The sequence below is a fragment of the Lepidochelys olivacea genome, assembly GCF_965140295.1.
Source record: "Lepidochelys olivacea isolate rLepOli2 genome assembly, chromosome: 9".
NCBI lineage: Eukaryota > Metazoa > Chordata > Testudines > Cheloniidae > Lepidochelys > Lepidochelys olivacea.
This window is the reverse complement of record NC_140419.1, coordinates 8,557,328-8,573,694: the sequence shown is the minus strand read 5'-3', so window position 1 is coordinate 8,573,694 and position 16,367 is coordinate 8,557,328. Positions and strand designations below refer to the sequence as shown.

The window sequence follows — 16,367 nt, the reverse complement described above, 5'->3', positions numbered from 1 at the left end:
AGGTCAGAGGGGCAATACCAGGCTAGATCAGTCATTGGTCTGATCCAACCCAGCAGAGGCTAGCTGGGCCCATTGGTCCAATGTGGTGTGGCAGGGAAGCCGGGAACCTGTACCACAGAGACTGATGGCACCTGCAGATGCGGCAGTTCTCCGCTGTCACTACCATCACCGTCTCTCCCCCTCTCTCTGTTCTCACTGGTGCCGTGAACCTCTGCGGGGAAGGCAGCTCAGGCCAGGAAAGTGGCAGCACAGGCTGAGGGGGGCTAGGCAGGGAGCGGGCAGGTTTTATGACTTCGCTAACCCAAGAGAACATCCAATAAAGCAGGGTCTCCGCTGCCAATTTATGGGCAGCGGGACGCGTGCATCCACGCGGCTGCATAGTTAATTTAATAGAGAGACACACAAACCTCTTCGTCTGTGTAAACCTCGACGTTAGAAGAGCCTTTATTTACGGTTTCAATAAGCCGCAGGGCTCCACGGGCCCGACTCGGTTTATCATCCCCTGGCAGCCGCTGGGCCCTGAGCAATGGAAGTGGCACCTGCTGGCTCCTGCTAGCCAGATGTTTCTGTTTTGCCGGGTCTGAGCCTTTTGCACATGATCCCCACCCTCCCACCCACTTGCAACAGGGCGCAGGAGGCAGCGCCTGGCCGGGAGCTGCTCATAATGCCCCTCGTGGGCAGGACAGGGGTGGGGGAGGCAGTGGGATGATGTCAACGCAGACAGGGAAGAGACCAAGTCAGCCGTGCTTGGAGACCAGAGCTACAGTCCGAAGGGAGATAAAGAGGGATGGGGGCGGCAGGATGAGGCGAATGGGATTGAAGGTAGGTGTGAAAGAAACAGAGTGAGACAGGGCTCACTCTGTACCCACTGTGGTGATGCTGGCTCCAAGGAACCCATGCCTCCTCCAGAGCGAATAACGCCACAGTCTGCGATTTCGCTTTCTTTTACAAAACAAACCTAAGAAATTCTCTTTTAAAAATGGTAGGTAGAGAGCCTCGAGGCTGGGAGAAGACAGGAGCTGCCCAGGGCAAGGGATGTCTGCACAACCTTAACTCTGCCCCTTGTGTCATTACAATGCTGCCCTTCACTTGCTGTTATGGCACAGCTGCCCGCCTGACTCAGAGCTGGGGTATGTGCAGCCTGCAAGCATTTTAACCCCAATGACTTGAGTGCACAGCCACAGAAACCAAGGGACTTGGAGCACACACCCCTGGGAAACCCCCAGAGCCAGCCCCTTGGACCCGAGGCACTGGGGGCTGTAAAGGGAGGGGCATGGGGAGCCAGCCCAGCACCATCTGTACAACCCAAGGCTAGCAGAGCCTGCTCATGGGGGAGAGCGCTCCTCCAGCCAGCAAGTCCCCACACGTTATTGGGGCAAGGTTGGGGGTGGGGAGTAACTGGCACCTCCCAGCCCCATGTAAGTCCCCATATTGGGCACGAGCACACTCTTCCCCTCTCAGTGCGGCCTTCCCCAGGGGAGTCACTGGGATACACACCAGGGGGCACTGACTGGGGCCCTCCTCCTGGGGGTGAGGGGGGAATGGCACGGTGCCTGGGTACCAGGTGATGGGCCCTTCCGCAGCGACAGAACCCCTTCCCTGGGAGGTTTTCCCCAGAGGGCGCGGGTCCCAAGGAGCATGGGGAGAGAACCTGCCTCCTGTGACAACATCTCCCTGCACACGAGTGCTCCCATGAGCTTCCCCACAAGGGCTTCTGGGTGCGTTCACCTCGGAGGTCAGTGAGCCTGTCTGCATGGGGACAGGGACCCCCACTCTGTGGCCTCGAGTCCTTTCGCATCCTCCCCAGCTCCCATCTGCCAGGGAGGGTGGCCGACCCGGGGCCCACACTGCATCACATCTCCCCGCCCATGACCTGCTATAAATGGCCGTTCAAGGAACCCACTGTTCCCTTGTTTTTACCCACTGGGCTCTGTGAGCTCCCCAGGGGTGGGGAAAGGGTTCATACTGTACCTACCCCCTACTAGGGCTGGATTATCTGTGGCTGCTCTCTCTGACCCACACCCTGCACACTGTCTTCCTGTCCAAAAGGCTGCTGGGCCCAGTTACTCCATTGCTCCTGTCACTTGGAAGTATGTGGTTCCTGATTTACAACACCCCCCCCCCATTCTCCCTCTGCAGCTCCCCACCACATCTGCAGTGAGAGCTCCCCCTGGGTCGTGCCTCTCTGCAAGCAAAGCCCTAATCTCCCAGACTGGGCAGCTCCCTACCAGCCCTGGGGGCTGCCTGTGGGGATAACCCCTGGCTCAGGCTCCTGGCCTGGAGCTCTTGCCCAATCCCCCAGCCCAGGGGTGCTTTCCAAATCCCTAGGGCCATGAATCCCCTGGGTTGCTCAGCTCCCCCAGCCCAGCGCCAGTCCAAGCCATGAGCTGCGCTGCATTGATGTCCAAAGTTCAGCGGCAGCTAACAGCTGACAGAGAAGGGAGAGAACAAGTTGCTTTCCCCCGCCCTCAGCTTGGGGGCCTGTGCCAGGCTGGCAGACTGGACCCACTGCAGAGCTGCTCTCCAGGAGTGCCCATGCCCTTACACACACCCCACCCCGGCTCACACACCCACCACGAGCCAGCCTTGGCACTCCTACCCCAACACACACACGCTCCAGTTCTTTGCTGGTATCAGCAGCTAGTCCCGTTTTACAGGAGGCTCACCTGGAAGAGCCCAAGCGTATCTGCTGGAGGCAGGGGGAGTGAATGTCTCCCGTGCAAACCTCTAGCTCGTTATACAGGGCACTGCCCAGGCCAAGATCTCGAGCCCTTTCCTCACCTGGGTCTAGGTCATCATTGCCCTTTGAGAGGGGGGCAAACAGGCCCTAGGGACTCAGCCGGAGGCAGGCAGCACATACCCAGCCAGGCAGGGCTCCAGCTGGCTTCCTGGTGCCATGCCCTCTCCACGCTTTGTGGTGGGACTGGGGCTTTAGCCCTTAGTGACCGGGTCTGGCCTGGGCTAGGGAGCTCCATGGCGCAAGGCCATTGCTCTCCTTTCTCACGGGGCTAGGTACAGGTTTCCCTCAGCTCTTGAAGCAGTCGGAAGGGCCTGGGGAGATCTCTCTCTCATGCACCAGGGGCTGGGCTTGATCTCCCAGACTTCACCTCCAGCCTGCACCCCCTAGCCCTGTGTTTGGCGAGTCGGCCTTGGTTCTGCCCACGCCAATGTGCGGCAGTACCCACTAACGGGACACTTCTGGGTTGGGATCGGGATCAGCCCAGCTTGTGTCCTGACTGAATCCTTCCTCCCAGTCTCCAGCTCTCTCCCATTCCACCCCATCTCACCATACTGGGGTGGGAAGCCACCCCCCCCCAGGGTGCCCAGACACAGCCCCTCAGGCCTCAGCCACCCCCCAGCTCAGGGTTTCACGCCCCTGAGTGTCTGTCGTGGCTGCCCCTCTGTCACAGGGCTCCACTCACAGCTGGTAGCACCTCCTGTTGGCCATCCTGGGGATTAGCTCTGGCCAGGCACTGCACCCTCCCCTGCCACTATCTCTAGCATCATCCTCTAGTCCTGCAGACCCATCATGCCAGGAACCGTAGCCTCCTAGTTATGACTCAGCCCTCCAGCCAAGTCACCCTACGTGCTCCCCTCTTCCAAGATATCAAAGTCCTTCTTGACTAATGGGCTCAGGCAGTCTTCCTGCTTATTGCCCCACCAGTGTCACTTCAGCCACACTTGGGACATCTACTCTAGGTCCTGGCTCAGGGACCCTCTCATCAACAGCCAAGGTTTGACCTACCCCACACCTCACTGCTCTGAGCCTTGCCTACCTCTGTGGCTCAAGACAGGCCAGTCCCCACTCCCTCCTCCCAGACTACTTGCCTCTAGCCCCAGACACACCCTCTCAGCTCCCAGGGAGCAACTGCAGACTCCATCCCTGCATCTGCTGCCAGCTTCCTGGCTTATATAGGACCCACCTGTTCCTGCCCAGCTGAGCCTCTTCTCATTAAATCCCTGCTCCCTGTCTCCTGCTCCAGGTGCTGCCTGGGTGGTTGATTAGCCCGCTTAGCCATCTTAACCCCTCTGGGCCCTGTGTGCCGTGAACACCCCATCACACCCTCCCAGAGTGGGGACAGGGGGAGGCCATCTTTCTCCAGGCCCCAGGGCCGGGCTCAGGGGGAGGCTCTTGTGAGTGCTGATTGTTTGAGGGGGGTCCCTTGCGCCTCCCCTTGTATCTGGGACATAGGGCGCAGAGGTGACATGGGGCACAGGCTCTCCTTGGTCCCTCTCTCCAGGCTGGGCTTTGCCTCTCCGGCCTTGTCCCGGGCTCTGGGTTTGTTGAGCCTGCCCCAGTGGCTCGGGGTGTGCATACGCCGGCCCCGCACTGGGTAGTAGCCTCCGGCCGGCTGGTCACACCACCCGATGCGGTCTGCCATGACTCATGTGCTCAGGATAAGAGGAGCGAGTGAAAGCCGCAGGGTCCTGAGCCCCTGCCCAGGGAGAACTCCTCCCACAGACCAGCTAGAGCGGGCTGGGGACAAAGCCGCGCCTGGGCAGGGTTTGCATTAATGGGGCAGGAGAAGCTGACGCCCCAGGGGCCTGGGCCCCGTCCACCCCTACCTGCCAGATGTCATCGCAGGGAAGGAGGGGATTCCTGGCTGCTCAGCAAAATCCTGGAGTCCCTGCTCCCGGGGCCAGGGTGAACTGGCTGCCTCTGCCCGTGTGCAGTTAATTAGCTGGGAGCGTGTGCCGGAGCTCTGGTCTGCACACAAGGGGCTCCCCTTCCGCCCCTCCATCTCATTTCAAAACCCCTTCAGTCTCATCTTCCTGCCTTCAATTAGCTTCCTCCCCCTGTTTTCTCAGAGCCCGAGGAGCCGGGCGGCTGACATTTCGCTCCCTGCTAAATTAGTTACATCAAAACGGGGGAAAACTGAGATTTAGGAGCCTGGCTGCATTTCAAAGGCGCTCTGGTGTTCCATAATTTATTGGCTGAAGATAGCTACACGGTGGCTAATGAGGTGTGGGGCTCCTTCCTGAACAGGCAGCCGCTGGCCGCCCCGCCACAGAAAGGAACTGGGACCAGTGCCTGGGGCAATACAGTGCCCTGACCCTCCCTGGGGGAGAGGGGCTGCAGGGCAGGCAGGGAGCATGCCAGTCGTGGCTGTGCCGTGACCCAAGGGCACCTCTCAGCAGTCAGATACCAAAGCAGACTGATTTGGGGCTTAGCTAAAGCTTCTTCACTGAAGGGCATCGGGGTACAAGTCCCCCAGACATTCTGGGAGTGGTTAGAATGGGGCCTAAGGGGTAGGTCTGGATGCACCCAGGGCCAGCACCTCCACTGTGGTTTGGCTTATTGCTACATATCTGGGCCTTGGCTTCCCCACTTTGATCCACAGTCTCCCCCTATGGGGGTGTGCAGACTGGGGCAGCCCTCTGGACAAAGCAAAGGTCCCCCTCTTCCAAGACAGAACAGGAACCTAACCAAAACGCGACGCCAAATCTTCCACAAGAAGCGGGTGGCTTTTGAGCTGGGCAGCTGGAGAGCGGCAGCTGCTGGCCAGGCGCCCAGCTCTGAAGGCAGAGCCACCGCCAGCAGCAGCGCAGAAGTAAGGGTGGCGATAGCGTGACCCCCTCTATGATAGTCTTGTGACCCCCCACAACCTCCTTTTGGACTGGGACCCCCAAGGTTACAATACCATGAAATTTCAGATTTACATATCAGAAACTGTGAAATTTACAATTTTTAAAATCCAATGGCCATGAAATTGACCAAAATGAACCGTGAATTTGGTTGGGCCATAACTATGACCCCAGATCCCTTTCGGCAGTTCTCTTTCCTAGGCAGTCATTTCCCATTTTGTATGTGTGCAACTGATTGTTCCTTCCTCAGTGGAGCGCTTTGCATTTGTCCTTATTGAATTTCACCCTATTTACTTCAGACCATTTCTCCAGTTTGTCCAGATCATTTTGAATTTTAATCCTGTCCTCCAAAGCACTTGCAACCCCTCCCAGCTTGGTATCGTCTGCAAACTTTATAAGTGGACTCTCTATGCCATTATTTAAATCATTGATGAAGATATTGAACAGAACTTGTAAGGCTAAGGCCTTTTCCTGCAGCCATATGGTAAAGTCTGAGAGCAGCAGCCATGAGCTGAGAAGCAGGAAGTCACATCCTCACATTCCATCTAAATCACATTAAAACAATGTAATATCAGGCTGGCAAGAAGGAGACCCCGTCCTAATAGCACCCACTATCACCAGATAAAGAAACAGATCTTAAGCTGGTTAAAGAAAACTTAGTTTGACAGCATCCTGTCTGGCAAGAAACCACTTCTCAGTAGTTGTGGTTGTGAAATCCCCATTTCTTTATTGTTTTGTCATTAGGGTCCCCACTTCCCTAGTGTTTGTCTGTATGATCTCTGCCTGGTTCTTTGATTGTTTCTGTTTGTTACATAATTAATTTTGCCCTATGTAAATCAATTAAGGTGGTGGGGTAGGATTGGTTAGAGATTTGTTTTACAATATGTTAGGATTGGTTAGAAAGTAATATTTTAATAAAATGATTGGTTAAGGTACAGCTAAGCAAGACTCAAGTTTCACTCCATAAATTGGGGTCCAAATTTAAGAAAGCTCTTTGGGAACCAACTCCAGGACACAGCCCCAAGAGCAGAGCTGCCAGACCTCAACACCCTGCCAACCACACCGTGCAGAAGCTGGAGTCCTCCAGATGGCCTGATCCTGACTGGCCATCAAGAAAAGTTCGTCTGCCTTTTTGGGAGTGGTGGGGACTGTATGCGTAGCGTGTGCAGTCTGTTTTGGGGATTGTTAATAAATAGAGGTTAAGCAGGATATTACTGTATAAGGCTCTTTCACTGGTACAAGACCCCACAAACCTGCAGAGTGTGAGGTTACACCCTGAGCCCTAGGGATGGGGTATGTCCCTAGAGTATGTGAGTAACGGAGAATTTTGTGTGGGTAATAAACTGGACCCAGAACCGATCCCTGTGGGACCCCCCTCGCTAGGCCCTTCCAGCTTGACTGTGAACCACTGATAACTACTCTCTGGGCACGGTTTTCCAACCAGTTATGACCCACCTTATAGTAGCTCCGGCTAGGTTGCATTTCCCTTGTTGGTTTAGGAGGTCACAGTATCCGAGCATGTTCCTCTGGGTACGGGTCAGGTGCTGGGCCCACCCTCAGTTGCTGGCAGGGAGATGGTGGCAGTGGGTGCCTGGTCTCGGGCAGGCTCCTTTAATCAGATAAAGAGGCGATGCCAGGTCCCTGACACTGGACTCAGCCCCATGGGAACCTGGTGCCTCCCAATAGCCCCCCCCCCCCCCGTGGCCTCATTTCCACAGGTGCCGAGCCCCAGCAGCTCCCATTGGTACCCAGTGGGGTTTGTGGGCTCTCGGCAGCTCTGAAAGCCAGACTAGCAGTCACCAGCCTGTCTCCTGGGGGTGATGATCGCTGAGCCAGTGAGGCACGCCAGGGCCACTGCCTGCCCCAGTCACTGCCCTGGCATCGAAATACCAGACCCCCTCGCCACGGGGCCCACAGTGAGGCGGACAGATGGAGTGACCAGCTGAGCAAAGGCTTCGATCTCCCCAATCAAAAGCTTTCCTCTTCCTTCCAGACAACAGGACGAGGGTCCACCGTGCTCCCAGGTCGCCGGGGGGAGCCTCTCGTCCCCACTCCCTGCCTGGGCCTCTCTGGGGAGAAGAGTGGGACGCTCAGGTGCCTCCAGGACATACAGGCTCACAGGCCCAAACCATTCTACTCACAGGGGCTGGGACCCTCACAGGAGCCTGGAGGGGCCCAAGACATCCGGGCCCGCATAACTTGGTCCACTTTGGTGGGCCAAGCCCTCCACCCAGTGCGGGGAGGAGGAGAAACCCCAGCTGGGTGGGCAAGAGGAGGGCCAGAGCGCCGGGAGCAGACAGCCTGCTGCGGGAATGCTTCCACGCTCAGGAACCTGCCCTGGGCCAGGCCTTTGGTTAACGGCCCAGTGTGAGGCATGGGGTGAGCACCAGCGCTGGGGACCCTGAGATGCCAGGGTCACTCTGATGTCTGGGGCTGACCTCTTCTTCCAGGTACCCTCTGGTACCCAGCACACCTCCGCTCTGGAGGAGGGGCCCTCCGAGAGGGACCATCCATGTTAACGAGCAAACTGCTCCCAGCCTCCCCCTGGCATCCCTGCTCATTGGAGGCTCAGAGAGGAGGCCCCCCAGCTCTTCCTGGAGAGGCCAATCCAAACCCACCTCCCATCCAGACTTCGGGGTGTAACCCCTTTTCCCCTCTCCACTCGCTCAGGAGATGCATGCCCCAGCCGCTATCTGACATCTCCCCACACACCAGCCATTGCTATGGAATTGGCGGGGGCGGGGGGGTATCTGCATATGCAGTGCAGCTAGGGAGCACCATCGGTAGCATTAACAAACCTCTTGCCCCTGTGGTTTTTTTGCACTGAATCTGATTGTCCCTCTCCTGGATGCTAGTGGCTGTCACCGGCCCCCCAAGCCCTGTGCTGTGCTGTATCACACCCACGCTGTGCCAGCAGGTGCCTTTTCCCCACCCGCCTCCCCGCAGACAGCATGAGAATCCTTGGGAAGGTGACCTCATGCCGGGGCCAGGCAGCCTGCCGTGTTTGGGGCAGGCCCGCAGCTGGGGAATCTCCTCTGAGCCCGGGGCGGAATGAGCCCCGGCGCGTTCTTCGTTGTACTTGAAACCAAAGATAAAGTCTTAACAGCGGGCTCTTTGAACGGGGATTTGGATCAAGAGCTGCTAAACACTTTAATGTTTGCTGCCTTTCCCTGCCAGACGGGCCTTTGTGGCAGCCGGCACCCTCAGAGGCGTCAGCAAGAACGCGGGCTCAGCTACAAAACCCAAACACTGGCCTTGCTGTGAACGAGGCCTAAGGAGCCAGGAGCTAAATCCCCCAGCCTGGCTGCAGGCTCCCGAGCTCATTGGAGCAGGGTCACTGCAGAGATCTGCACACTCCTGGAGGCAGGAGGCAGGGGCTGGTACAGGGACTGCCTGCAGTGGGGAAGGTCTGACGACGGCCCCTCCTCGCAGAGCACATCTACAGAGCGTCAGGGCCCAGATACCAGGGATTCCAGAGACGGCTGAGCCAGGCCTGCTCCGAGCTGGGGAGCGTGAGCAGCAATCATTCGCTTTGCTCCAAAGCTAGCAGAGACTCCAAGCCCCGGGCCGGATGGCTCAGCTACTGTGTAAACGGGGAGCAGCTGCACTGATGTGGGAAGAGCTACTCTGGGTTTGCCTCAGCGTCTCAGGAAACAGGATCTGCCCCTTTCCCCGGGCCCACCAGATAATACTTTCGACAGGGCCCGCTGGGCAATGGCTGAGATACTATACAGAAGAACCCCCCTCAGGGCTCTCAAATGGGCATACAGGGTGCCCGGCCCCTGCCCGGGGTAGGGTCATGCAGAGTGTTTGGGTCAATCCCCGATACACCCAATACCTGCTCCGTCTCGGGACAGGGAAGCATGGGGCACGTGGGGGGTTTGGGCCTCAATCACCCTATCACACCAAATCGCAAGTGAGAGCCGTCAAAGCAATGAAGAACTCAGCCTCCGATGAAGTGAGCTGTAGCTCACGAAAGCTTATGCTCAGATAAATTTGTTAGTCTCTAAGGTGCCACAAGTCCTCCTTTTCTTTTTACGGACACAGACTAACACGGCTGCTACTCTGAAATCAACCTCCTGGGAATCACGGTCTGGGGGCAGGAGACTCCCCAGGCCTCCCGGTACCAGCTGGTGGCCTGAGTGTAGTGTTCTTACACCCAGCCTTTTCGAGGCCCTTGCTGGGTCCTGTGCACCAGGCCAGGGAGGTGGGGCATGGCCCACAGCTGCCCATGTGACTCTCACCCAAGCTCTTAGCTGTTGCCTTGGGTGCCTGGGCCCAGGAGGGGCGGGTGTTGACTTTCCCTGGCCTGCTCCCACCTCCTTCCCTCCTGTCCGCGGCATCTGGTGCCAGGGCTATAGATTAATTCTCCCCGATGGTCAGAAGCCAGCAAACCCGCCTTATCTGCAGCAACCTGGGAACACAACGGTGGGAAAAGCTGAAAAACAAACACAGGCAAAAAGTTAAGAAGCTTTTGATGAATCAACAACAAAGCGTTGACTTGAGCGTGCGGCGGGTTTCCAGGAACCAGGGCCATGCGGCGCCGGATGGCTGCGTGCTGGGGGAGGGGGCCCGTGGCCCATGCAGGGTGCCAGCAAATCCCGGTGGAGAAGGTGGCTTCTGCTGAGTCACGTCCTTCTCCAGCTCAGTCACCCAGCCCTCCATGTGTTGAGTCCTCTTTGTTCTCCTCCCTTCATACAGCCTCTACTTCCAGTGCGCGTTCCCTTGAGCCCTATTCCCATCTGGCTTCCCCTTTGCCAGCAAAATTCCACTCCCATCGCCCTTCGTCCTTCTAGGCCCCAGTCCCATGAGAGGACATCAAAGCAGCGGACAGCAGTGACAACCTTGGCCTGGCCTGTGGGTTAGTGATGGATCCCTCCCCTGCCCGCCGTGCTAGCCAGAGACGCTAGGGCAGGCAGGGAGAAGGATGCTGCACCCGGAGATGCCCGCCGGCGACTGGGCAGCGTGGGAGCCGTGCTGCAGGCATGGGAGCCGGCCTCAGGAGGCGAGGGTGAAGATGACGGAGCCCAGTTGCCTGCTCTGAACACAGCTTGCAGCTGAGCGCCGGGGTGGCCGCTGCGCTGCTGGGACCAGCTGCTGGCTTCTGTTACCATTACCGGCACCCCAGGGGCTCCTAGAGACCCCGTCGGCTTGGGGCCCCATCGTGCCAGGGCTGTACACACGCAAAGGCCCAAAGAGGGGGCGCTCACCGTCCAGCCACACTGCCTGCTGGGCAGCAGAGCACAGAATGGAGCCCAGTCAGACCTCTCCTGCAGCAGCTAGCAAGGACCCAGACCTCTGCACAGCGACACGAGCGCTCCCCCGACCAAGGCTTGCTCACTCCTTCCCCGCCACGGCCCCAGCCTGCATGGAAGGTCGCCAGATGCTTTGCGTGGGAGGACGCCAGGTGCATCTCAGTGGCCCGAGGAGGAACAAGCATGGCTCAGTGGGGTCTAGGTCTCTTGTGGAGACAAGGCTCAGGAGCACTGCAGCACGCATTAATTCAGCCCTGTGGCTCCGGCACGCAGGGCTGGACTGAGGCCTCCCCAGCGGGAAGGAATGGAGATGGGAGAAGCAGATCTTGGAACAAAAGCTTCCACCAACCACTTGTAACTACCAGGAGTTGCAGGCTAGGCTCCCGGCCCTGGGCAGGGCCCTGGGCTCCCCACATTCTCCTTCCCAGTCTGGGCCCAGGAGGCAGCTGCCCCGCGGAGCCGCGAGCCAGGTGCTGAGGCCTCAGGGACAGAGCTCAGGACAGGTGCCACCGTGGTGCGGGGCGGAAGCTCCTGTTCGTCCACCATTCGGAGGGCTCCAGGGCTCACGGCCTTGCCATCAAACCGGTTCGCCCAGGTTCTGGCAACGACGGAGAAACAAAGCGGTAGCTGGGCCCCACCGTGTGTGCCCAGGAGGATGAACCTCACCCGCCCTGGCTAGTAGCAGCGTGCCAGCTGGAGGAGTGAAAAGACTCATCTTTGGGGCAGGGCACAGGCTGGGGAGCCCACAGTGCTGGGAAGCAAAGATTCATATGCAGCAGGGGCAGGGCAGGGGGGTGGGACGCACTGGGGCTTGGCTGCCCTGGTGGTAGGGACACAGCGGGCTTTTAAAAACCAGGCCACTTTCCTGCAGGTGGGTAGCCTGCGTGGATGAAATTGGCATGGGTCCAGCAGGACAACTGAGCATGATAATCCTTTGGGGTTCCCGTGGGTGTGTCCTGAGGGTGTGGAGGGTATTCCCCAGTGAGGTCCCGGGGCACATCCTGGGGGAAAGGGGCGGAGGGGTCAGGGAGAGGGGGAGAGAACGGGGTGGAGAGGCAAGAAGGGGCTTGAGGGCTGCCCTGCCCTTATTGGCAGGATCGGGGAAAGTCTGAGAACTGGGCTTCCCCCCCAGAGCAGGCGCCCCCCTCGCACAGACTCATGCCAAGCCATTCGACCCAGCGGGGCTAAGGGAACGAAGGCTCAGGGTCACCAGAGAGCCCAGGGCGGCCAGGCATGAGAGCAAGCTGGAGGCTGGGCAGAGGGTGCCCAAGGAGCTGGTCTCTGCCCTGCAAATCCCCCCTGGGGCAGCCGCTGGGCCCAGGCTAACACAAAGGTGCCCAGTACCCCTGTTGTCAATCCCCCAAGCCAGTGGAGGTGGGATGGGCAGGAAGGACCAGCTGCATCCGCCCCTGGGCCAGCCCAGGCCACAGGAGAGGTGGGCAGCTAGAGCCCGCGGCTCTGTGGCCCCTCTCCCGCCATTCGCCCCTCGGAGGTTGGCTGCACAGGACGCTCTGGTGCTGTCTCAATGGTCTGTCTGGGCCCGGTTCCGGCAGCCGCTGCTCCCAGGCCTGGGATCAAGCCGCTCTCCCCCGGGCTGCGCGAGCACAGAGCTGACCCAGCGGGAGGGCGGCTCGGCCCCGCATTGCGGCGGGCCTGGCGCTCCGGCCCCGCGCCGGCTGCCTGGACCGATAAGGGGAATTGGGCTTGAGTGAAAGACCAGATGCTTCTCAAAGTGCTTCACTTTAATTAACCTCTAAAAGCAGCCTCCGCGGGCTGGGAGACCCGCGTGCAGCACACACGGATTAGCCAGGAGGAGCTCAGAGACTGCACACAGCTCCCTGGAGCTCTTCTCTGCCAACAGTGTGGGGTACAGCACCCCCTGCTGGGAGCTCCCCCACAGCCAGCGCTTCCGCCCAGCCCCCTACAGCACCCCCTGCTGGGAGAGGCTGGGACTGGAGTAGCTGGGAGCTCCACCGCAGCCAGTGCTCCTACCCTGCCCCCTACAGCACCCCCTGCTGGGAGGGGCTGGGAGCTCCCCCAGAGCCAGCGCTCCTACCCTTGCCCTACAGCGCCCCCTGCTGGGAGGGGCTGGGACTGGAGTAGCTGGGAGCTCCCCCACAGCCAGCGCTCCTACCCTTGCCCTACAGCGCCCCCTGGTGGGAGAGACTAGGACTGGAGTAGCTGGGAGCTCCCCCCAGCCAGTGCTTCTGCCTCCCCAAAACAGTCAGGCTCCGCTCTGCAGGGTCCCCAGCACTGCCCCTGGCTCAGGAGAGGGTGACCTTCCAAGGAGAGGATGGAGATCTCAGGACAAAGAGCCCCCCGGAAATGGCCAGGGGGCCCGGAGGAGACAGTGAAGCCCCCGAAGAAGAGGGCAGGGCCAGGGCGGCCAGTGGGGAGCCGGGAGGAGGAGATACTAGATGACAAGGTTCAGCCCGCGCTCGCACTGGAATGTGCTCATGCGAGTCCACACATGCCTGGAATGGGGATGAGAGCAGCCTCCCTGCGCCCGGCAGCGAGATGGGAGCTCAGTGCAAAATGGAGGGGACGCTCACAGCTCTCCACGCCCAGCATGGGGCAGAGAAGCCCCCCTCTCCCAGCACGTGTCTGTGCATAGGCTGTGGATGAGCCCCAGCAATTGCATACCTTTGTCTGCGGGGGGGCGGGGCGGGCGTGCATCTAAGTGCACGTGCAGCATGCAGGCCCACAGTGGTGTACACACACATGTACTGGGCAGGCCCGGGGGCAGTAGGGCCGCGCGCTTGGCTGCGAGTGCATTTTCCTGCGCTCAGATATCTGGGTACACGTGCGCTCGGGAGCTGCATGGATGTGTGTGAGCAGGCAAGAGGGCGTGTGTGTGCAAGAGCTTGTGTCGGAGCGTGCAAGGCTGCGTAGCTGGATAGTGCGAGCAGGTGCGTGTGCGCGCACGTGTGGCTAGCTGCCAGGCGTGTGTGCAGAGGTTCCCTTGGAGGGGGGACCCGCCAGCTCAGCCCCGCAAGGCCCATACAACTCCCTCGCCCCCACACTTGCTCCTTTCAGCATGGCACAGGCCCAGGTAGGGGCTGGGAGGAACTGGGCCCGTTCCTGAGCTTACACTGACATCTGCTGGCTCGGGGAGCCGCTGTGTGACCAGAGCAGCCGCTCCCTGTAGTTTTGGGGGCCGCTTGGCCTGGGCCCTTGGGGCTCACCCAGGGACAGGGGGTTAGAACTCCTTGTTCCCGTGCTTTTGCTCTGACTCACCTCTGGCTCCCTCCAGAGCCGCAGGACCGGGCGCGGGGGCCCCTCCCTGCAAACAGCACTCTCAGCCTCCTTTGGTCAAGTAGCAGAACGAAGCCTCAAGTTAAAACGGCCTCTTCCTGTGGCTAGCCCCTTGGTCTCCGGCTTCCCTCCGTTCTCCAGCCCCTGGGAATGGAGCATCCTTTCCCCTGGGCTTTCCTTCTCCCTCGTTGCCCCCTGCGGCGCGGCCCCAGGACACCAGGTCGGTCTGCAGGGGAAGGCAGTGCCCGCGGTCCACTCTGACAGTGAGCAGAAGGCATGCCGTGCTCCCCACACCCGGCCCCTCCTCCGGGCCTGCCCCAAATCCCTGTTCCGGGATGCTGCTGCCCTCAGCCATGCCAAGCAGCCCTGCCCTGTCCTGCCGCGTCCACAGCTCCCAGGCTTCTCTTTCGCTTCAGGCTCTATTTCAGATTCACCCTTCTCATTTCTAAACCTCCGGCTCCCCCCCAAGGCCTTGGCCCAGCCGACGTCCTGGCCCCGGATACGATGGGGGCTGGCACAAAATGAGCGCCGACGGATTGGACTGACCGGTCTCCCCTCCACTGTCCTACGCTGCCCCCCCGCAGGTCTCCACCCAACAGCCACGAGGCGCGGAGCCTTCTCCTCCGCAGCGGGAGCAGCCCCTTGCTCTCCGCCTGATCCCCTGGCCTTCCGGTTCCATAGCTCACCGGCTGACTGGGCCTCTCCCACTGTGGGCTGGCCCTGCCCAGCACCTGGGGACGCCCTGATGCACAGGGCTCTCTGCAGCTCCCGGGCGGCTCTGCGCAGGTTGGGTAAGGCTGTGCCCATCCCGGGGCAGCGGTGCAGAGAGGGGCTGCCTGCGCCCCACCCCAAAGGGGGACAAGCTGGGGGACCCTCCCCACCCTTCTCTCAGGAGCTTCTCCCTTCTGCCCCCCCCCCCCCCAGCTCCAGGTGAGCCAAAGCCCCAGAGAAAGGCAGGAGCCCAGCCCAAGGGCAGACAGTGGCGATCATGCTGACGCAGGCTGCAAGCCACAAGCACCCAGAGCCGAGCGTGGGTCTCTTCCCAGAGGGCTTCGCTGCCTCAGAAGCAAAATGGGCCACTCCCTGCCAGGTCACCACTGAGCATGCCCACCCTGCGGGCTCCGAACTGGTCGCTGGACCCAGGCCAGCAGGGTGCCTCGTCAGCCCGGCAGCACCGTGAAGGGTGTGTGAGCTGAAGACGGGGCTGTGTGGTGCCGGTGGTTGGGGGGGTGATACACACTCAGGACTCTGAGCTCCCCAATGCACAGCAGACCCCATACCCCTCAGCAGGGGAAAGTTTGCCCCAAGATCAAGGGGTTTGTGCACTGACGGACTGTCCCGTTATTTGACTGGCCTCTTATTGTCACTCAGAAGGGAAATCCATTCCCTTCAGCTCGCGGCTCGGGCCCCATCTCTCCCTTCCCTCCTTTGGCGAGTTGCCTCTGGTCTCCCGCTGCATTTCCCTCTCTGCAGCAACGTCCAGTCTCCTCCTATCCCTTCCCCACCCCGTCCGTTATAGTGACCAGCGGTGCAAGAATTAATGTCAGCACTGCACCATTGTCACTTCACTGACCTGGGGCCAGGGGAGTTGCCCCTCTCAGCTGTTGGTTCAGGCTCTCAGCAGACTCAGGCAGAGATGGCTGCGTCCGTTACCCTCAGGTAACCCACGAGGGCTGCAGACTGCCTTTGTTTCAATGAAAGCCCAACTCCTGCACAATCTGAGTCTGTCCTACGGGCCCCAGGCAGCGCACCTGGCCCGAGTGCCTAATGGCTCATGGGCCCTGCAACTGCCAGCCCTGCCCTACACCCTCTGTGGGCAGGGGGACAGGAGAGACCAAAGCCAAGGGTGTGTCCCGACTGAACGCTCCTGCCCTGTGTGGGGCTCAGATCCCAAAGGGACGGAAGTGGGGAGAACAGGGATACGGGTAGCACCAGGGCTCCATCCGCTTCTGCGGGGCACACGGCATGGAACATGGAAAGCCAGAGGGGGCAGCGGGGGTGGGGAGTGAGGGATGTGTGTTTTGGGAGGCAGGTGAAAGGGCAGAGGGAGTGAAAGGGGTGAGCAGGGCAGGTAGAGGGAGGAGGAGAGTAGGGAGTGTGGCAGGAGAGAGGCCGAGGCATAGGCTGGAAATGCTGGGGGTGCCCCAGCATCTCTGCAGGGCCCTGCTCTCCAGCAGCCCTTGCTAGGTCCCTCCCGGCAGGGCCCCAGCCGCCCACTCTGATTTACTGGGGGGGATGCACACTCCACATTTTGGCCTCCCCGTATACCTG

At 60.1% G+C, this 16,367-nt stretch overlaps 1 long non-coding RNA gene across 1 annotated transcript in view; it reads right to left on the bottom strand.

Annotated features, from left to right (window-relative positions):
• Window positions 1-4,667, bottom strand: part of LOC311526764 — a 59,837-nt gene extending 55,170 nt beyond the window's left edge. The window contains exon 1 of the long non-coding RNA XR_014713125.1: window positions 4,567-4,667. This is a non-coding gene — a long non-coding RNA (uncharacterized lncRNA). The remainder of the gene's footprint in view (window positions 1-4,566) is intronic.
• Window positions 4,668-16,367: the final 11,700 nt, after the last annotated feature.